The sequence below is a fragment of the Ambystoma mexicanum genome, chromosome 14 (genome assembly GCF_040938575.1).
Source record: "Ambystoma mexicanum isolate Mex_15411 chromosome 14, UKY_AmexF1_1, whole genome shotgun sequence".
Taxonomy (NCBI): domain Eukaryota; kingdom Metazoa; phylum Chordata; class Amphibia; order Caudata; family Ambystomatidae; genus Ambystoma; species Ambystoma mexicanum.
In genome coordinates, this window is record NC_090940.1 from 202,550,091 (window position 1) to 202,567,766 (window position 17,676).

The 17,676-nt window shown below is 49.1% G+C and overlaps 1 pseudogene; it reads left to right on the forward strand.

Annotated features, from left to right (window-relative positions):
• Window positions 1-9,086: 9,086 nt before the first annotated feature.
• On the forward strand, window positions 9,087-12,625 carry LOC138527187 (histone H1B-like; annotated as a pseudogene).
• The last annotated feature ends 5,051 nt before the right edge of the window (window positions 12,626-17,676 follow it).

Here is a 17,676-nt window from a genome sequence, read left to right on the forward strand (position 1 = left end):
CCCTAGACATGTAACCCACCAATGCCGGCACTTCAGGCGGATGAGCATACAGAGGTGGGGGAGCAGTAGTCTGTGGTCTTACTGACACTGCATGAGACCCTACCGCAGCAGAAGGGATCTCTATCATAGCAGGTACATAGCTTGGATTGATGTACTTTTCTGTGAGATATGTCGTCAAGGGATATAATCCCCTACCCTGCACTGGCGTCCCGCCTTCTCCTTCTCCCTTTCTGCACTTCCCATCTTTCTGTCTCTGCACCTCTACTCCATTCCCTTGATCCTCTGCATCTTCGAACATATGCCTAAGATTGAGAATCTCCTTTCTCTTCTGTAGCTGCTTCCCCTTATATTCTGTTACTAGAAATGTGGACATGTGCTACAAAATGCTCTTTTTGTGGGACCCCTGCCCCAGCCATGGGCAGGGCATCCCCCTCCTCCTCCTCCTTCTGCAATCCACTACTTATGATATTTCTCCATCCTGTCACAATACAGTGGCAGAGCCTTGTACATGTGCTCTATTGATGATCCCCCCCCCCATGCTAGTGATGTCTTTCACTGACCTTGCAAAGCTCCTCTAATGCGCCATGCACACTGTCGCTTGCTTGTACAAAAACAAGAAAATCAACCCCCACCATTATGTCTTAACCTTCCATACGCACAAGGGGCGTGGCTTGGACAGCCATGGAATAGACTGAGCCCTGTGTGCTCCGTGATCCGACATCCTGATCCGTTCAACAAACGCATGTATTCCACTTGAATCTGGAAGCAAAACACACACAAGCGTGTGGGAAGATGCCGGGAAGAACGTGAGCGTGTGAGCGGCTCGCGGGAGACTGGAGAACTGCCGAACGGACACATTGTATCCTGGGGAATGGCCGTGGACGAAAACACCAAAATGGCGGCGCTCCCAGAGAACAAAGGGATCTAGCAGGACGCGGTGGCCAAACGAAACTGCCGGCCCTCTGATACAGTCACTGTATCGGGCGATGGCCACGGATTGAAGTAAAGACATTTGCAGCCGCGCCCGGCTGCTGACATGGCTGAGACATGCAAGTGTGTAACACACTATTACCAGGACATACCCCGGTCTCGCAAAACCTATATGTGACTAGGACATTGCAAAGGAGGTGAGCAGCTGTTGAGTTCTGTGTGGCACCTCGAAGTACGTTGATGGCGCATGGATGATTGGGTGCAGCAGGAATACATGGGAGAAGACAGCCTATTTAAATACATTGCCACGCTCCACAGCACAACCCGCCGCAACTAGCGCCTAGCATTTGAGGGACCTGAGCACGACACAACAGCATCGCAGTGTGGGGACCAGATACGATAGGGAATCGCGAGATGTCTGTGAAAGGACTGAGAGCCAAATCCAAACAATCCACAATGGAGGTCTTTGTGAAAGGGCGCGGCCTCCGCTGATGGTGCTGCAGAAGGAGATAACCGTCAGGTCCTGGCGGCCATAACGGATTTGAGTACCAAATGGGGCACAGCGATGGCGGACTTGCGGACGGCCCTGGAGAATAAAATTGACGCTGTGGGAATCGAAGTTACCCTGCTGCGTCAAGGTGTCCGTGCGTTGGCGGAGAGACCAAGTGGCCTGGAAAGCGCAGTGAAAGTCAACACGGAGGTCAGCACTAGCAATGCAAAGGAGGTCCATGTGCTAAAACAGCAGGTCACCAACCTTGAAAATCGAGTGGAAGAGGCGGAGGGAAGAGCGAGGAGGAACAACATACGTGTTGGCGGCCTGCCCGAGGGGGAGGAAGGCCATGACCCCACGGACTATGTAGAGAACATGATCCTCCAGGGGATAGGGGCAGAAAAACTCTCACAGGGGTTTACTGTTGAGTGGGCCCATCGGGCCTTGATGAGGAAGCCACGACCTGGAGCTCCGCCGAGGCCAATAATCGCAAGGATCCTGAATTACAAAGACAGGGAGAAGATCCTGGAATATTTCCATAAGGGCGGGACAATTGAGAGAGCATCCACCAATATCATGGCGTACCCGGATTATACAATGCTGGTACAGAGGCAAAGATATAGTTACGTGGCCGTCAAGAGGAGGCTACGTGCTGCGGGCATCAAATATATGCTTCTGTACCCTGCGAGGCTAAAGGTGCTGCATAAGAGCAAGGCGCTTTTTTTCAACACTCCGGAGGAGGCGGCGTCGTGGCTGGACCTGCAGGGCTGCCCGGAACAGGAGGCTGACTGAGATCGCCTCGAGCGTGACAAGTGAGGAGTCGGTGCCATGGACATTAAGGGGATAAGTGGGAAGGTGGACTTGTTTCGGGAACACGGGATATTTTAGTGAATTTTTGTAGCCCTTGGACCTTGTGCTCTGGCTGAACTGGAATATAGAGTATCAACTGCATGCTGGAAATGAATAGCATTAACATCATGCGTGATAGTATGGGTAGTAGGAGCAATGGGATGGTAGCAACCTACCCCCGAGAATTGGTAGTTAAGTAGCCATTAGGGCGACTTTACCCTGCTGAGCCCTGAGTATAAATTTTCTAGGCAGGGATAGATGTGGGGGTGCCTGAGATCCAGGGATGGAGCTGGGCAACGGTTGGGGAGGGGGGGGTGTTAGGTGTGGGTGGGGGGGGGGGGAGGGGATGTTTGTGGTGTATATAGTTTTGGGGAGTATTAGTTTTAGTTTGTGTATGAGCCTACAGTGAAATGACAAACAAATCAATGGCATCGGGTAATCTCAGAATTGTGACCTGGAATGTGCGGGGCCTTAATAGCTATCTAAAACATAACAAGGTGATGATGTACCTAAAGAGGATGCGGATTGACATAGCTCTGCTACAAGAAACCCACCTCACCAAGGAGAAGTTGGAGGTGATCAGGAGGAAATGGAGGGGTACTGTCATGGGGGCCACATATTCGGCATATGCAAGAGGGGTGATTACACGGGTGGCACTGCATGTACCATTTCAGCTGCTTAGCTCGACAATAGACTCGGAAGGCAGAATGGTGGTGGCGGTGGCGGGACTCCCGGAGAACAGAGAAGTGAATATCATAAATTTGTATGCCCATAACCATGATACAGCGGTATATATTAGGTCTTTATATAGTAAAATTAACCAATTAACCCCCTGGCAGGTGGCGCGATGGTGTGGGGAGGGGACTTAAAGTGCACTCTGAACCCCAGGATAGATAGGTCAGATGACAAATCAGAAAAGCCGGCGCCAGCAGCTAAAGCGCTGAGGACACTGTTGATAGACCTCGGCCTAGAGGATGTGTGGAGAAGGCTACACCCAACTGATAGGCAATACTCGCACTATGCAGCGCCACACGACCTGCACACAAGGCTAGATTACGTGTTTGCATCTGCCGAGATAGTGGGAGAAATGTTGGGGGCGGAATACAAGGCCCGGGTACTCTCCGACCATTCGCCTTTGGTCATAGAGTGGCGACATCAACCCCCCAGAGCACGGATCCTAACGTGGAGGCTCAGGACTGAGGCTCTACAGGATGCGGGCTTTCGAGAGGATCTGAGGGAGGCCATCGAGGAATACTTTGAAATTAATATGGGCAGTGTAAATTCGGTGGGAACAGTATGGGAGGCATTCAAGGTGGTGGTGCGGGGAGTAGCAATATCTAAATGCAAAGGGCTCCAAGGGGGTATTGAGTGGGAACTGCAAGAGACAGAAAGAGAGCTAGAGGACCTGATACAAAATGAGGGGACCACCCGTGCGAACAGGGTTAAAATAAAGGACTTACAGCTAGCATGTAGTGAACTTTGGGACAGATTATGCAAACTGAACTATAAGAAATACACGGAGAGGCTGCATGCTGGGGGGGGAATAAGCCGGGTAGGTTATTGGCTTGGTTATAAAAGAATGAGACCCCCCCGCTCGGTGATCAGAGATCAGGGACGCGGAGGGTCAAATCCATAATACCCAGGAAGGGGTAAATGAGGTGTTCCTCAAGTATTACAGACGATTATACGAGGTCACAGGAGAGGACATGAGTCAAGATATAATAGATATGATAGAGGACATAGGGCTGCCCACCTTGGATGATCCAGAACGAGCGGACCTAGACGCCCCCATCACCGTGGACGAACTGGAGGCGGTGATCCAACACCTGCCCACATGTAAAGCGCTTGGGGCGGATGGGTTACCCAGCGAGTTTTATAAAACGTACATGCCTGAGCTACTCCAGCCGTTGCTGGCCATGTTTAATGAAGCATATGAGCGAGGGGGGGGGGGGGGGGGACTGCCGGCATCCCTTCGTGAGGCGGTGATTATTCCGCTCCTGAAACCAGGCAAACCGGACGCGGAATGCGGATCCTACAGGCCCTTGTCTATGCGCAATCAGGATAGCAAGATACTCAAGGCAGTGCTGGCCAATAGGTTGAAGAGGGTAATTGGCAAATTGATACACCCAGACCAAACGGGTTATGTCCCCGGTAGAAATATTACAGATAACCACAGGAGGCTACACCATATTATTGACCAAACTGAGGGAGACTCGAGCGAGCTGGCTATCGTGTCGTTGGAAGCGGTGAAAGCTTTTGATTCAGTGCGGTGGCCGTGGTTCAAAGCGACTCTGAAAGGATACGGGATGGGACCAGGATATAGTAGATGGGTCCAGATGCTATATAGTACCCCGACGGCGAGAGTCAAAACCGGAACCACAATCTCAGATAAATGGCAATTTAGCAGGGGGACCAGACAGAGATGCCCCTGGTCACCAATGTTATACATCCTGGCATTAGAGCCGCTGGCAATATGCCTGCGGCAACAATACGGGGAGGTGGGGATCCGCACGACAGGGGGGCACACACCTGATATCATTGTATGCAGATGATATGCTTCTCTACTTGCGCTACCCGGAGGAGAACCTGCAATATGTATTGGAGGTGATGGGTCGTTACGCCACCCTCTCGGGCATATCGGTGATCCCCGGGAAGTCCAATTTGTTCCCCCTGGGAAGGTACAAGAGCACCCCATTGGAGAGGCTGCCCGTCTTGCAGATACCGTGACATTCAGGTATCTGGGCGTAAATGTTTACCACAATATAGAGACAGAGCACAAACATAGCACAGAGAAGGCGATGGAGGGAGTTAAGAATAGCATGGTGTTCTGGTCTAAATTACCCCTAGCCATGATGGGGAGAGCAGCTCTACTCAAAATGGTGGCCTTGCCCAGACTCTTGCACTTTTGTGTGAATGTCCCGTACTTAATCCCCAAACGCTTTTTTGAGAAACTTCATGGCATGTGCAGGGGCTTCATATGGGGCAACTCCAGGAATAGGGTGTCCCTGTGGAAACTACAGAACACATGTGATAAGGGGGGCATAAACCTAACGAATTTTGAGCTGTATTACATGGCAGGACAGTTGTTGTATGTGGCTGGGTGGTTTTCTACAGAAGATTCGGCAGAAGTTAGGCTTTTGCAACGTGAATCAGCTCCTTACATTTTGAGGGAGACAGTATGGCTGCACAAAACTAAAATGGCGAGGATGGAGAGATTATTGAAGCTGGGCTGGGAAGTATGGCGCAGGACATGGAGAATGGTGGGTGACCCAGATCCGCTTTCCCAGCAGGCCCCGCTGGCGGTGCTATGCGGGGACGACTCCCAATTGTTTGAAGCGGTCCTTAGGTACTGGGAACCAGTGGGCTTGGCCACCCTTGGAGACATATGGCAGGAAGGGGAGGCGTTGGGATTCCAGAGGCTGCAGGATGAGACAGGGGTGCATAGAGGCCAATTTATTACTTATACCAGGCTCATGAAAAAGGTGAGAGAGGTGTGGCCTGAGACTGTGCAAGAGGAAGAACCCGATGCCTCCCTAGAAACGATGTATGATGTCTCGGAGGGTGGCCACGAAATATCTAGGATATATGATCTCTTGAGGGCGAAGGCGGGGAAGGAGCTGCTCCAATTGAGGCATGACAGAGGGACAGTGGGATAAAAAGGTGTCCCGGAATGCGAGACTCCAGCAGATCCAGCTGTATGTCACTCATAGAGCTTACCTGACTCCAGGTAGAATAGCTAGGTTTGGAGGCTTGGCTGTACAAAAATGCCCCAGGTGCGGGGAGGAGGAGGCAGGACTACTACACATGTTCTGGGCCTGCCCTGAAGTGCACAGATTCTGGGAGGAAATAAAGATGAAAATGGCTGGTGGGGGAGCGGTACTGGACGTAGGATCTGCTTGGGCTTGCATGCTCAGGAATTTCCCCAGGCCACGTCATTCGAAGCATATCAGTAAAATGAAGGACCTGGCCTATGTGTTGGAGAGCGGCCCACAGACCCAGAGTTGAGATATGGTGGGCGGACCTCTTGAGATGGGCGGAAGCAGAAACTGTGGTATGGTTTGAAGCTGTCACCAAGCGGGGGGAGGAGGAAGCAGGCCCCCTGATAGCCTGGAGGCAGCTGGTGACCTCAATGGCAAGCCCCCACCAGGTCAATCATGATACAGAAGACTCGGATGAGTCAACAAACAGAGATTCCCGAAAATGCTCATGTAGATGAGGCTGTGATGGCTCGAGTTTGTGGGGAGGGAGGGGGGAGGACGGGAAGCGACAATGTATAATGTGATGTTTTGATATTGATTATGTAGGTCCTAAAAAGTTACCATGGTTGACGTGTTTGTTATAAAATAATAAAAATTGTTTTAAAAAAAAAAAACCTTCCATACGCACACAAGCCGCTCCAGAAGATCTTCCAACACCACACTGTGACACACACAATTACTGCCCTCTCTAGGACCCGTTTTCAACCATAAAACACAACCACCATAAATTAAACCAACACGCTAAACTATCAACCGCTGCTTGTTCCAGGCCTACTACTATACGAGACCACTACTTTTTATTTCCATATACCTCCTTTAAATATTATACTGCCTTGTGGTACCAAATTCCCTCTGCTTCTGAGGAGGTGATCCCTAGCTTACCTTTGCCTTACCCCATAATACCTTACCTTATAATACTTTAACAACCACTCAATCAATAATACAAATTTACCAACAAATAGCCCTAGCCTGATTCATGTCGCATCAATGACCTTGCTCTCCACGGACTCACCTTTCACACTTTCCCATGCATCTGTCCCCTACTTGTTATCGCTTACAATAATCTACTCACATGTGCGTGGGGTTCCAACACCAGCCTGCACTCTCCTTGGAGCCGTGCACCGCTTCAAAAAGTAGAGAGAACATTTCTTAAAATGGCACCTGCTAAACCACTCGCAACATGCGTTTTTTTGGGGCTGGTCGGTCTAGGTGGGCATGGCTCCTTCTGGAGAAGCGGCGTGAAAGCCTCAGCAGGTACGTGGGCGCTGGGATCACTTCAGGGTCACCAATTTAAGGTGCACCCCTGAATGCTCACACCAGTGAGAATACAACCTGCTAGGGAAGAAAGGCCCAAGACGATCTTGTAAGGGTAACAAGTTTAATCTTACACGCAGATGAGAGCAACTGCAAATAACTCTGCTGCTAAGAACGTTCTGCCAAAAAGTAGTACAAGCAGAATCTTATAAAGCAAAACAAAGTCACACATGATGCAATACATATATGTAAAAGCCTACATGGAGGATTGGATGGACCCTATACAGACACCTTTCATCTATAAGGGATGGTAGTTTATTGGTACCAGCCCAGTCTGTCTGTCTTTCATCACGTGGGTGCTGCAGGGCTCATCATATTCTTATGTTGAAGGTCAGAAAACAAATTAATTATACAGCTTATTTTATCATTCAAACTGTGCATTTGGTAGGCCTTAAGACGGACACAGGGGGCTGCCCACTTCCCAACAAATGCCTCCATTTGTATGTTTTCTTGTGATGACAATATAATATGGGACTTTTGTCACAGGTTTAATAATATTAACCGTTTGGGCCGATATTACTTTCTACCTACAATTGGTGGAAAATGAAACAACAGTGTGATATAGTACTTATGTGGTGAGATTGGGAGCAGTTAGCCATACACCACCCCTGCACGTATTTGTGTTGATGGACTCATATGACCAGAGAAATCCAGTTTTCAACTGATCTCTTCCTCTAAATAAAAAATTGGTTGAAAGAGCATTAGGTGGTGTGATGAATCTGGTGATGTCATCACTCCTTTCCCGGCGGTGACCTCTACCCATGTTGCCAGGGGACAGCAGCTGCTACCTGATCCTGATGGGGGCGGAGGTGGACTATATGAGGGAGAATCATATGGGGGGAGGCAGCCATCAAGAGGGTGTCATGACATCTGACGAGACATGGTATCCCCCCTTTTTCTTTGGACGATATCCACACTATTCCCCATGCCTTAATGGCATATTGTCATACCTCCCCTCGCCCACCTAGGAAAGGTATTGGAAATACTTCACAGGGTCTGTAACAAGTCCTTAAAATCAGACTTGCCTTTCAAGACTCCTGAAATACCTTTCCAGACTCTGCATACAAGTCCTCAAGAAATGACTTGCCCTTTAAGATTACAGAGAACCCTTTTTCATACAAGTTATCAGAAACAGACTATCATTGCCTTAAAAATGGAAACACTGATGAAGAGCCAACTGATGACGATCACTGGAACCAGGAGCACATGCTGTGCTCTAGTTGTTGCAGTAACACGTCTGATGCCGGGAGATTTAAACAGGCAGATGCTGGCTGGAGAATGCTACTTCTATCAGTGCTGACCGAGGGGCTTGTGCAGCGGCCGTGGAGCCAATCGGCTCGCCGACACGGAAGAGGGGAGCGTACTGCAAGCGGGAGTATGCTGCGAGAACTCCAGAAGCAAACTAAAGGCTTATGAGCGTTCGCAGGTACTGCAAAGAAGCCTCCAAGCCACCAAAGCCTAGAAAGACACAGAAAAGATTAGCAAGAGGTAGAGAAGAACCAATTACTTTCCCCCATGTAATGTTCTTTCGAATGGGTGTTCCTACCATGCATTCCTCATCTTTGATATACTCCTATATCCTGCGCAAGCTCCTGAAACTTTTTACAGCAGAGGGTGCCGTGCTTCATCTCAGACCTCGTGCCACTCAGACTAAGACACCGGCATCAGTATAAATGGCATGCACCGCGCCCGTTGCCTCAGCACTTACTGATCTGTGAGCGCTGACTGAGTCCTCCTGCAGAACAATGGCTGAAACTGCTCCCACTGCCGCAGCTCCACCGGCGGAACCCGCCGCTGCTACCAAGAAGCAGAAGAGAGCAGCTGGCGCTGCCAAGGCCAAAAAGCCTACTCGGCCCCGTGTGTCCAAACTCGTCCTCAAGGCTAAGGCCACCTGCACTGAGGGGAAGGGAGTCTCTCTGGCTGGCCTCAAGAAATCTGAGCACCCAGGGATATGACGTGGGCAAGAACAGCAGCAGACTAAAGCCTGCCGTCAAGAGCCTGGTGAGCAAAGGAGCCCTAGCCCAGCTCAAGGGCAGCCGGGCCTCTGGACCCTTCAAGCTCAACAAGAAGCAGTCACAGGGCAAGGAGAAGTTGGCCAAGAAAGCGAAAGTGAAGAGCAAGACACTTGCAGCCGAGAAGAAGCCTGTCGGTGCTGCCAAGAATCCCAAAAAGGCCCCAGCCGGAAGAAGAGTCCCAAGTAGGTAAAGAAACCAGCAGCAGCTAAGAGCCCTAAAAAGCCCAAAGCTGCTCCAGCCAAGAAGGCCGCCAATAGCCTCGCAAAAGCCATTATTCTACCCTGCTCCCCCTCCAGCCAACTTCTGCTGGAGTCTGACCTGATACATTCTGGTTCCACCATCACCGTCTTGTGGCCAATGCTGGATTTGACTTTTATGGACTTCATTGATTCACGGTGCGTCACCCTTTCTCAACTCTCATGCTGGACTTCCTTTGCATCTTGTACTCATGGTGGCCCAGAATCATGCTGTTCCCATCTTCATCTTGTATCCTGGCTTGCAACATTATGTGTTACTACTGACTTCTTCAATTGTATTCACTCTCCCCTCTTGCTTCTCCACTCTTTTTGACCGCTTACTCTCTGTTCTCTCTCCTCCTCTGCCTTTTCCCATCTACTCCCTTTACTTTCTTCTATGCACTTATTCTATCAGAATTGTCCCTAGACCTAGTAATGATAGCAACCTCATCTGTCTCCTCCACCCTCCCCCTTGCTTGTGGTTGCCCCCAACCACCTCCAGCACTATCTGAAATGTCATCAGGCCTAGTATGATAGTCGCCTGTTTTGTTCCTCCACTCCCTTTCTGCACCCCTCTCCTTTTGTTTTTTCTCCGGCTCTACCAGAAATGTTGTCAGGCCTAGTACGGTACTCACCTGTAGGTTTCCATTTCCTTCCCACTCTCCCCCTCCCTTTCTTATCTATGTCTGAACTCTTGCACTATCTGAAAAATGTTGTCAGGCAGAGTACAATAGTTCATTTCACATCCTTACTGTTCATGGCCTGTAAGAATCTCATTGTATTTTCTGTTGTTCCCTCCCTTGCCTTGAAACACATTGTGTATAGGCGCTATATAAATAAACTACCATATCATATCATTCCTCTCACAAGCACATCGGTCTCGAAGATGAGAAAGACGTGAGCATTAATAGCGAGGAAGGTGTAAATTACAGAAATTCTCTCCTGTTAGAGGGCGGGGTGGGGGCAATGAGGAATACGTGGGAGGGACATCCAGTTGAAAAAACTTAACCTGGGTTAACTAATTTGTTCTTCGAATGGATGGTTTCCTCGCGCATATTCCTCACCTTTGATAGACTCCCATAGCAGTACCTTGCAGGAGGTGGGAAAGGAACATTTATCTCAGATTTATGCCCAATAGAGAATCCAAGCAATAGTGGTTTGTGAAGGTATGCAACGAAGACCTGGTCTCAGCACTACAAATATCTTGCACTGGTACCCCTCTCTGAAGGGTGGAGGAAGTAGCCACCCGTCTAGTGGAATGTGCCCTTAGACCTTTGGGGGACCTTTTCCAGCCAGTTTGTAGCATTCAGAAATGCACATGGTGACCCAGCGAAACAGGGCCTGTTTTGTAACCAACCACCAGTCCCATCCTATGGCCTCTGTATTCTACGAAAAGCTGATCATCCGGTATTAATTTAGAGAGCCTGTTATATATAAAAGCTTAACACTCGCTTAGGATCCAGTCTGTGGAGTCTTTCCTCCTCCTTAGATGAATAAGAAGGCGAGTAGAAAGTAGGCAAAACAATTTTCTGCACCACACGGAAATCTGAAACCACCTTGGGCAGAAAAGAAGGGTGAACCCGTAAAACTAAATTTCCTTTAAAAAAAAAAAGAACGTAAATGGTGGTTTAGATGACAGTCTGAATCTCGCTTATCCTGTGTACAGAGGTAATGGCTGTTAAAAATACAATCTTTAAAGAAAGCATCTTTAGAGGACAGGAATTCAATGGCTCAAAAGGAGCGCCCAATAGTCAACCCTTTCAGAAATTGGATGAAAATAGGGACTTTAAAGTAAGAGCCCTGCTCTGGCGAATGCTTGAAAATGGACTGCACAGCCAAGTAGCCCTTAGCCATAGAAACTTGAAGCCCCTGATGTGTCAGATGCAGAAGAAATGACCCATTCACTTGTGACACACCATCTGTGTTGTCAATGTCCTTATCTCTACACCAGCTGCAAACCTTGTTTGAACGGCAGCGGTATCGAGATTTTGTTGCTGGCTTTCTGCCCAAAAGCAACATCTCCATCACATCTTCCGGAAGTACCCCATCTCTCCATCTTACCCTCTCAGAAACCAGTCATGAAGGTTCGGGGTCCTGATTTTTTGGGTGGAGAAGGCGACAACCCCGTTGCAAGAGCAGATGCTCTCTTTAGGGGGAAGAGTAACTGGAGGGCAGATGGACATTTCCAGAAGTTCTGGGTACCACGTCCTCCTGGCCCAATCCGGGGGAAATCAGGATCATGGACTTCCCAAACTTTCTCAACTGCCTGAGAACATGAGGAATGACAGGGGCTGGTGGAAACTCATACAGAAGTGGAAAATCCCAATCCAATACGAACATGCCTCGCAGAGCACCTCTTGGAGGAGATTCCCTGGAGCAGAACAGGTTGCACTTCCTGTTATGATATGTGTCATTTATAATGCGCCTTTCCACAAGTGTTTCTAGGCGCAAACTGGACACAAACAGATCCACTTGAGGGGTTCCTCAAAGTGCAAAGGTCTCTAAGAATTTCCTGAGCTAACTCCCACTAGTGGAATACTGTGCTCTGCCTGCTCACAGCGTCTGCTGCTGTGTTCTGCTCTCCAGCTAGGTGAACAGCCAGCAGAGATTCCTTCTTGCAGTGCCCAAAACCAGAGCTGGATTTCTTCTCTGCACAGTGGTAGTGACCCTACACCTCCTCTCTTGTAGAGGTAATGCATGGCAACCGTGTTGTCCATCATTATCAGGATGTTCTTCCCCTGCAGAGAGGGCAGAAAGGCCATCAGCGCCAGTCTGATTGCCCTCAGCTCCAAATGGTTGATGTGCAGTTTGGACTCCGATGGAGACCAGTGTCAACTGATCGTCAGATCGTTGGTATGTGCCCCCTCCCACCTAACCTGTGAAGGAGACATCCATAACTACCATAATCTCCGGCCATGGTTGCCAAAAAAGTTCCCCTTTCAGCACATTCTCCTCGCAGGCTCACGACAGAAGATCCTGTGCAACCTTGCTCGGGACCTGAATCAGGTCCATCATTCTGCAGGAGAACTGTGACCATTTGGGATCTGAGAGCCCACTGGAGGGATCTCATCTTCAGAAGGGATTCCAGAATCAGGAAAATGAGGCCCAGCAACCTTAGAAAAGCAAAGGCCAGTAGGCATTTGGCACTAATGAGGCCCCAACCTCAGGTGGTGAAGCGCCCCCCCCACCCCCGGAAGAGTCCAGGACTACTCCAATGAATTGTAGCTTTTGGGACAGTGTCATATTGGACTTCTTGAAGTTGAGGGAGAAGCCCAGTTTGTGGAGAGAGTGGCAGGGGCTATCTAGATGTTGCAGAGCCTGTTCCAAGCCCGTTCATCCGATCAGCCAATTGTCCAGGGAGGGGTAGATGTGAATCAGTCCCCTCCTTAGATTTGCTGCCACCACCACCACCATCAACTTGGTGAAGACCCTCAGAATGGAGGTGGGCCTGAAAGGCAGAGCTCCAAACTGTATCATTAGGACATTAGGTGTGACTGCGGCTGGCAGAGCAGTGGAGGGTTCAGAAGCACCTCAGCCTTCACATCTTCGTGACACATGAGACTGTCTCCTTTGTCCTCTCTGAGAGAACTGGCCTCTCGATCTTCCGACAGAAGAGTAAAACGGAAATGGATGACCCCGCCAACCCTGAGAAATCGATTGGCTTTGTTGTGGCTGACTAATTGCAGCACTCAGAGATTTAGCAGTAGCTTTTAGCCCCTTAGAGCCAAAAAGCTGAGAACCCTCAAAAGGCATATCTAAAAGCTAGCTTGCACATCAGGTGTAAAAGCCGACTTCCGCAGCCATGTGAATCGCCTTAGGACAGTACCAACTGCCATGGAGTGGCTGATGCAATTCTGCTGTCTCTAGCCCAGACTGAAGTGATTGGCACATGGTGCCCTTTCCGTCTTGTACAATACTGAAGAAATCCTCTCTCTCCTCCCCCTCGGGGATATGCTCAGCAGCCATAGTAACCACCTCCCACAGAGTGAAAGAAAACTTGGCCAAGGTACAAATGGCATTAACTGCTTTCCATGCCATGCTCCATGCGGAGAACACTCTTCCTCAGGGCATCTACTCGTCATCTATGTCAGGCGCAATGATAGGTTACGCCACACCTTGCTAAGTGGCAGTGCTTGCTTCTACTACTAAGCTCTCCGGACTTGCATGTTTTGAAAGAAACTCCAGATCAAGAGGAGGGTCTGTATTTTTTTTAATGAGGTCTTTGTTCACCGCAGGGGTAGAATCTGGTTTTCTCCAAAGACCCAGAACTGTATTTATTTTTACTGCATTGTGGAATGGAAGGACGGGATCCTTTGCAGGATCATTATCAAGAATGTCTGTTAAATCATCCTGTTCAAATTCCACAGCAGCGCTATCCCAGCCCAGATACACAATAACCTTTGACATGACAGCCCTGTAAAATGCATTAGCATGTCCAGCTCCTTCAGGTGAACCAAAATCCACCTCTGGAGAAGTGTCTAGCCCACTAGCATCTTTAAGGGGGTCAACCAGGTCCTACATCCTTCTTCAGAGATGAGCTGTTCTTGGACACCAGGTGTACCATAATCTAGACCAAACCTGAATACCGGGCTCTAATCCGCCTCTTCCTCATCATAAATTGAGCTCAGACTTAAAAAGTATTTCTACGTCTGTGGCTTGTAAGCCTTAAACAGGCTCGAATAGGATGTTGAAGGTTTCAACAATGTTGACGTTGGCGCTGAGGGGCTCGACGTCAACACCTTTGATGGAGAAAACAGATGTTTCAAAGGCGTCGGCTTTGTTTTTACTCATGGTGTCGAGACCAAAAGTGGCCCTCGAGGAACATTCGAGACCTCTCTGTCCGGGCTCTTGGTCACACAAACAGAGGTTTTACTCAACACCCTGTCCACCTGACATGGCGTGATGGGGGTCGAAAGCCTTTTTAGACTTTTCCAAAGTGGTAGGTGTTGCCACCTTCATAAAATTCCTCCAACATTTTTCATCAGAATTCTTCCAACATGGCTTTGGAAACCATCTTTTTCTGCCGGCTTACTTGTTACCCAGCGGGTGAGGATTCTGAGTCGACTGAGATCGATGGTGCCTCTTCCTGGATTTCCCCGAGGATGATGAAAAGAGTGACTCGACCTGGAAATCTTTGCATGCTTGCTGTGTTTCTTGGCCCGTCGAGGAGAAATTTCACTCGAACTCCTGTCCTCCGAAGATCTTACTTTCAACGGGGTGGTCGAAGTGGACTTTGGGGGGTGGGGTTACAGGCTCGCCCAGGACGAGTTTCCCCTTCCTCCATTTTAAGGCCTTCACTGGCATTGACTGACAGGAGTCGCACATCGACTTTGTGGCCCGTTTCCAAACACCAAAGACATACCTGATGCAGATTAGTTTTTGCCATCTTGGAACCGCAATCAGAACATCTTTGAAATCCCGTTTTTGGGGTAGAACAAGTAAACTGGAGTACGCAGTTTGAAAATACGCTTAGACAAGTGAACCGGTTCGTAGCAGCTGTGCGGGGAAATTAATTTAGGCGACGGGCACGGTACGTGCCATTTATACTGACGACATCATAGTCGTGGACGGACAGAGTTCGTCATGGGACACGAAGTTGGTGAGGACGCACAGCGCCCTCTGCTGTGAAAGGTTTCCGAAGCTTGCACAGGATATCGGAGTACATCAAAGATGAGGAATACGTGGGAGGACTGTGAAGGCATCAGACAACAGATTAAAATTGGTTCACAAAATAGCGGAGTTCCCTTACCCAAGAGTTCAAGTCTTCCAGCTTTCAAAAACAACACAGTACCTGGGGACACTTCCCAGGTCCTTTGATATCAATACTTTGTACCAGTTCACTTAGGCAGTTCCGTTTCTTGACTTTTAATGCCATAAGGCTTTTGCAAAACACAGGCTTCTCTATGCATACGTTCAATGGCTTTTCCATGCAGGCACTCGGTCTAGATGCAGTTGTCGGACCACACGGTTCACCTATCACAGGTCACCTTAATGATACCCCTTCTGGTCTGCTTTTCTATCAACAATTAGCCACTTCTTCAATCTGACAGTGATGTTTAGCTGATTTCCCAGTGTCACGCTCCTCAGACACTGTACTGTGACTTGCTTTGCCACCATGCACTTAGTTGCACTTTTATGTATTCCTCTCTGGCTCTTTCCAACACAGGTTTCCTCTTATCCTGTACTTCCTGGGCCCCTCTTAGCTTTGGGCCAATACTTGGTTTCTCATCGTCATACCCTTCTTGGTATTCTCTTCACTTTGCCAATATTTGTTTCATACAATACATTCTGTGGCATCTGCCACATATAATACTTTGCTTTCACTCCGTTCCTGTGTGTTCAACTTGCCTTTTACTATGTGCAGCATTCAAAAGTACTTTCCATAACTTTCAGTTCACTCGTTAGTCTGAACAGTACTTGTTTCAGCATTCAGAAGTACTTGCAATTACTTTCAGTTTGTTCGCCATTTAAAAAGGACTTCATTATAAGTTACTGGCGCACCTGGTATGAACGTTTCACTGCTTTACACTCACCGGGTGCACATGGCAGCTTGCTTGTGCTTGGCGTCCTTCGCGACAGGCTTATCAACGCTCCTTCCGCTCTGTTCTCCGGCTTCCCGAAACTCTGCTTCTCTCTAGCGGCATTGACAGAGAGCACCATTCGGTCTCTTGGTTTCCCGCAGCGGCGGGGGTCAATGGAGTTACACAGCTCTTGCTGCATGGACACGTTCAGGAGGATAGCGGGACTTCCAGAACGTTTCATGGCCGACCACAGCCCAGCATCTCCTTCTCCTGCCCAACGCTGCTCCTGGCATCTGGGTTTCGGCTCCCTTTACTCCTACTCGTTCCTCTGCAGCCAGCCTCTTTTTCAATGCAGCAGGCATTTTTATATCCATCCGGTGTGTTAATGGACCCCAGGTGTGGGTCATTGAGTTCATTTGCCTGACTATGGAGAACTCCAATAGCTGGACATGCCTGGTTTTTCCACCCGTATGCCTCTATAGCCTTCTTTTTCATCTCAGTACCAAAGTGGTGTTTGGAACGGTCTGATTTAAAAGGAGTATGTTTAACTCTTCCTTGTCTCATATATGTGTGTGCATCAGTCAAATGAGGATTCGTCGTCCTAGTTGGTCTCTTTCTCATCCCAGTACTAAAGTGGTGTTTCTGGGGGACAGTTTGAAAGGAAGAAAAGGGAAAGGGCCGACAATAGCCTACAAAGACTTTAGAGATAGAGGGTTCATTGTGAAAATGGAAAGGGGGATACCATGTCTCACAGAAGGACGTCCTCCCCCACCCCCCCCCCCCCCCCCCAAGTTCCTTCCGCTCAGTTGATTTAAATGGACTTGCCAACCGTGCTCTGTACAGGCAAGAAGCAAGGTACATCAAACACGAGCTGGAGTGAAAGGCATGCACACCCGGGCACTTAAGTAGACACAGTCATTCCCCCTTACTCAGCCAGAACAGCACAGCCAAACCCATACCCAGGCAATCAGCAGCAGGAATTGTACATACAAAATCTTATCTGGCCCCCAAGACCAGAGGGGAAACAGCAACGTGAGGGCAAACAAACAGCAGCACATGGCATGAATTCAAAATGGCCACAAGACATTTTGAAGCCTCGCCACCCTCCTCCAGGTCTGAACCAAAAAGCCCTACTTCCAATCAGATCACTGCAGGGAACCACCTGATTGGCCCAGCCAATCGGGGAGTAGACACCTGGGCCAGGCAGTATAAGACAGTCTGTGTCCTCAGTCTAGGAGAAAGAAAGCAGAACTGCAGAAGTGAGCTGGAGAGCTGTAAAATGAGAACAAACCCCAGGAGAGAAGAATCTGTGGCCTGGAGAAACTGCAGCGGTCGAATAACACAAACCCCAACATGGTGAGAAGGTCATGCTACTTATGGCAGGGTAAGAGAATCTTAGGAAAGACGGACCCAGGGACAGAATAAAATCCTGGGAGAGAGCCAGCGCTCGAGAGAAACTGGAAAGCCTGACTGAGGCTATATTCCATACTGCGATAGAGACCACAGACCAAGGAGAGACAGACTGCTGGGCGCTAATTCATGGACACTGCCATAGTACAGACT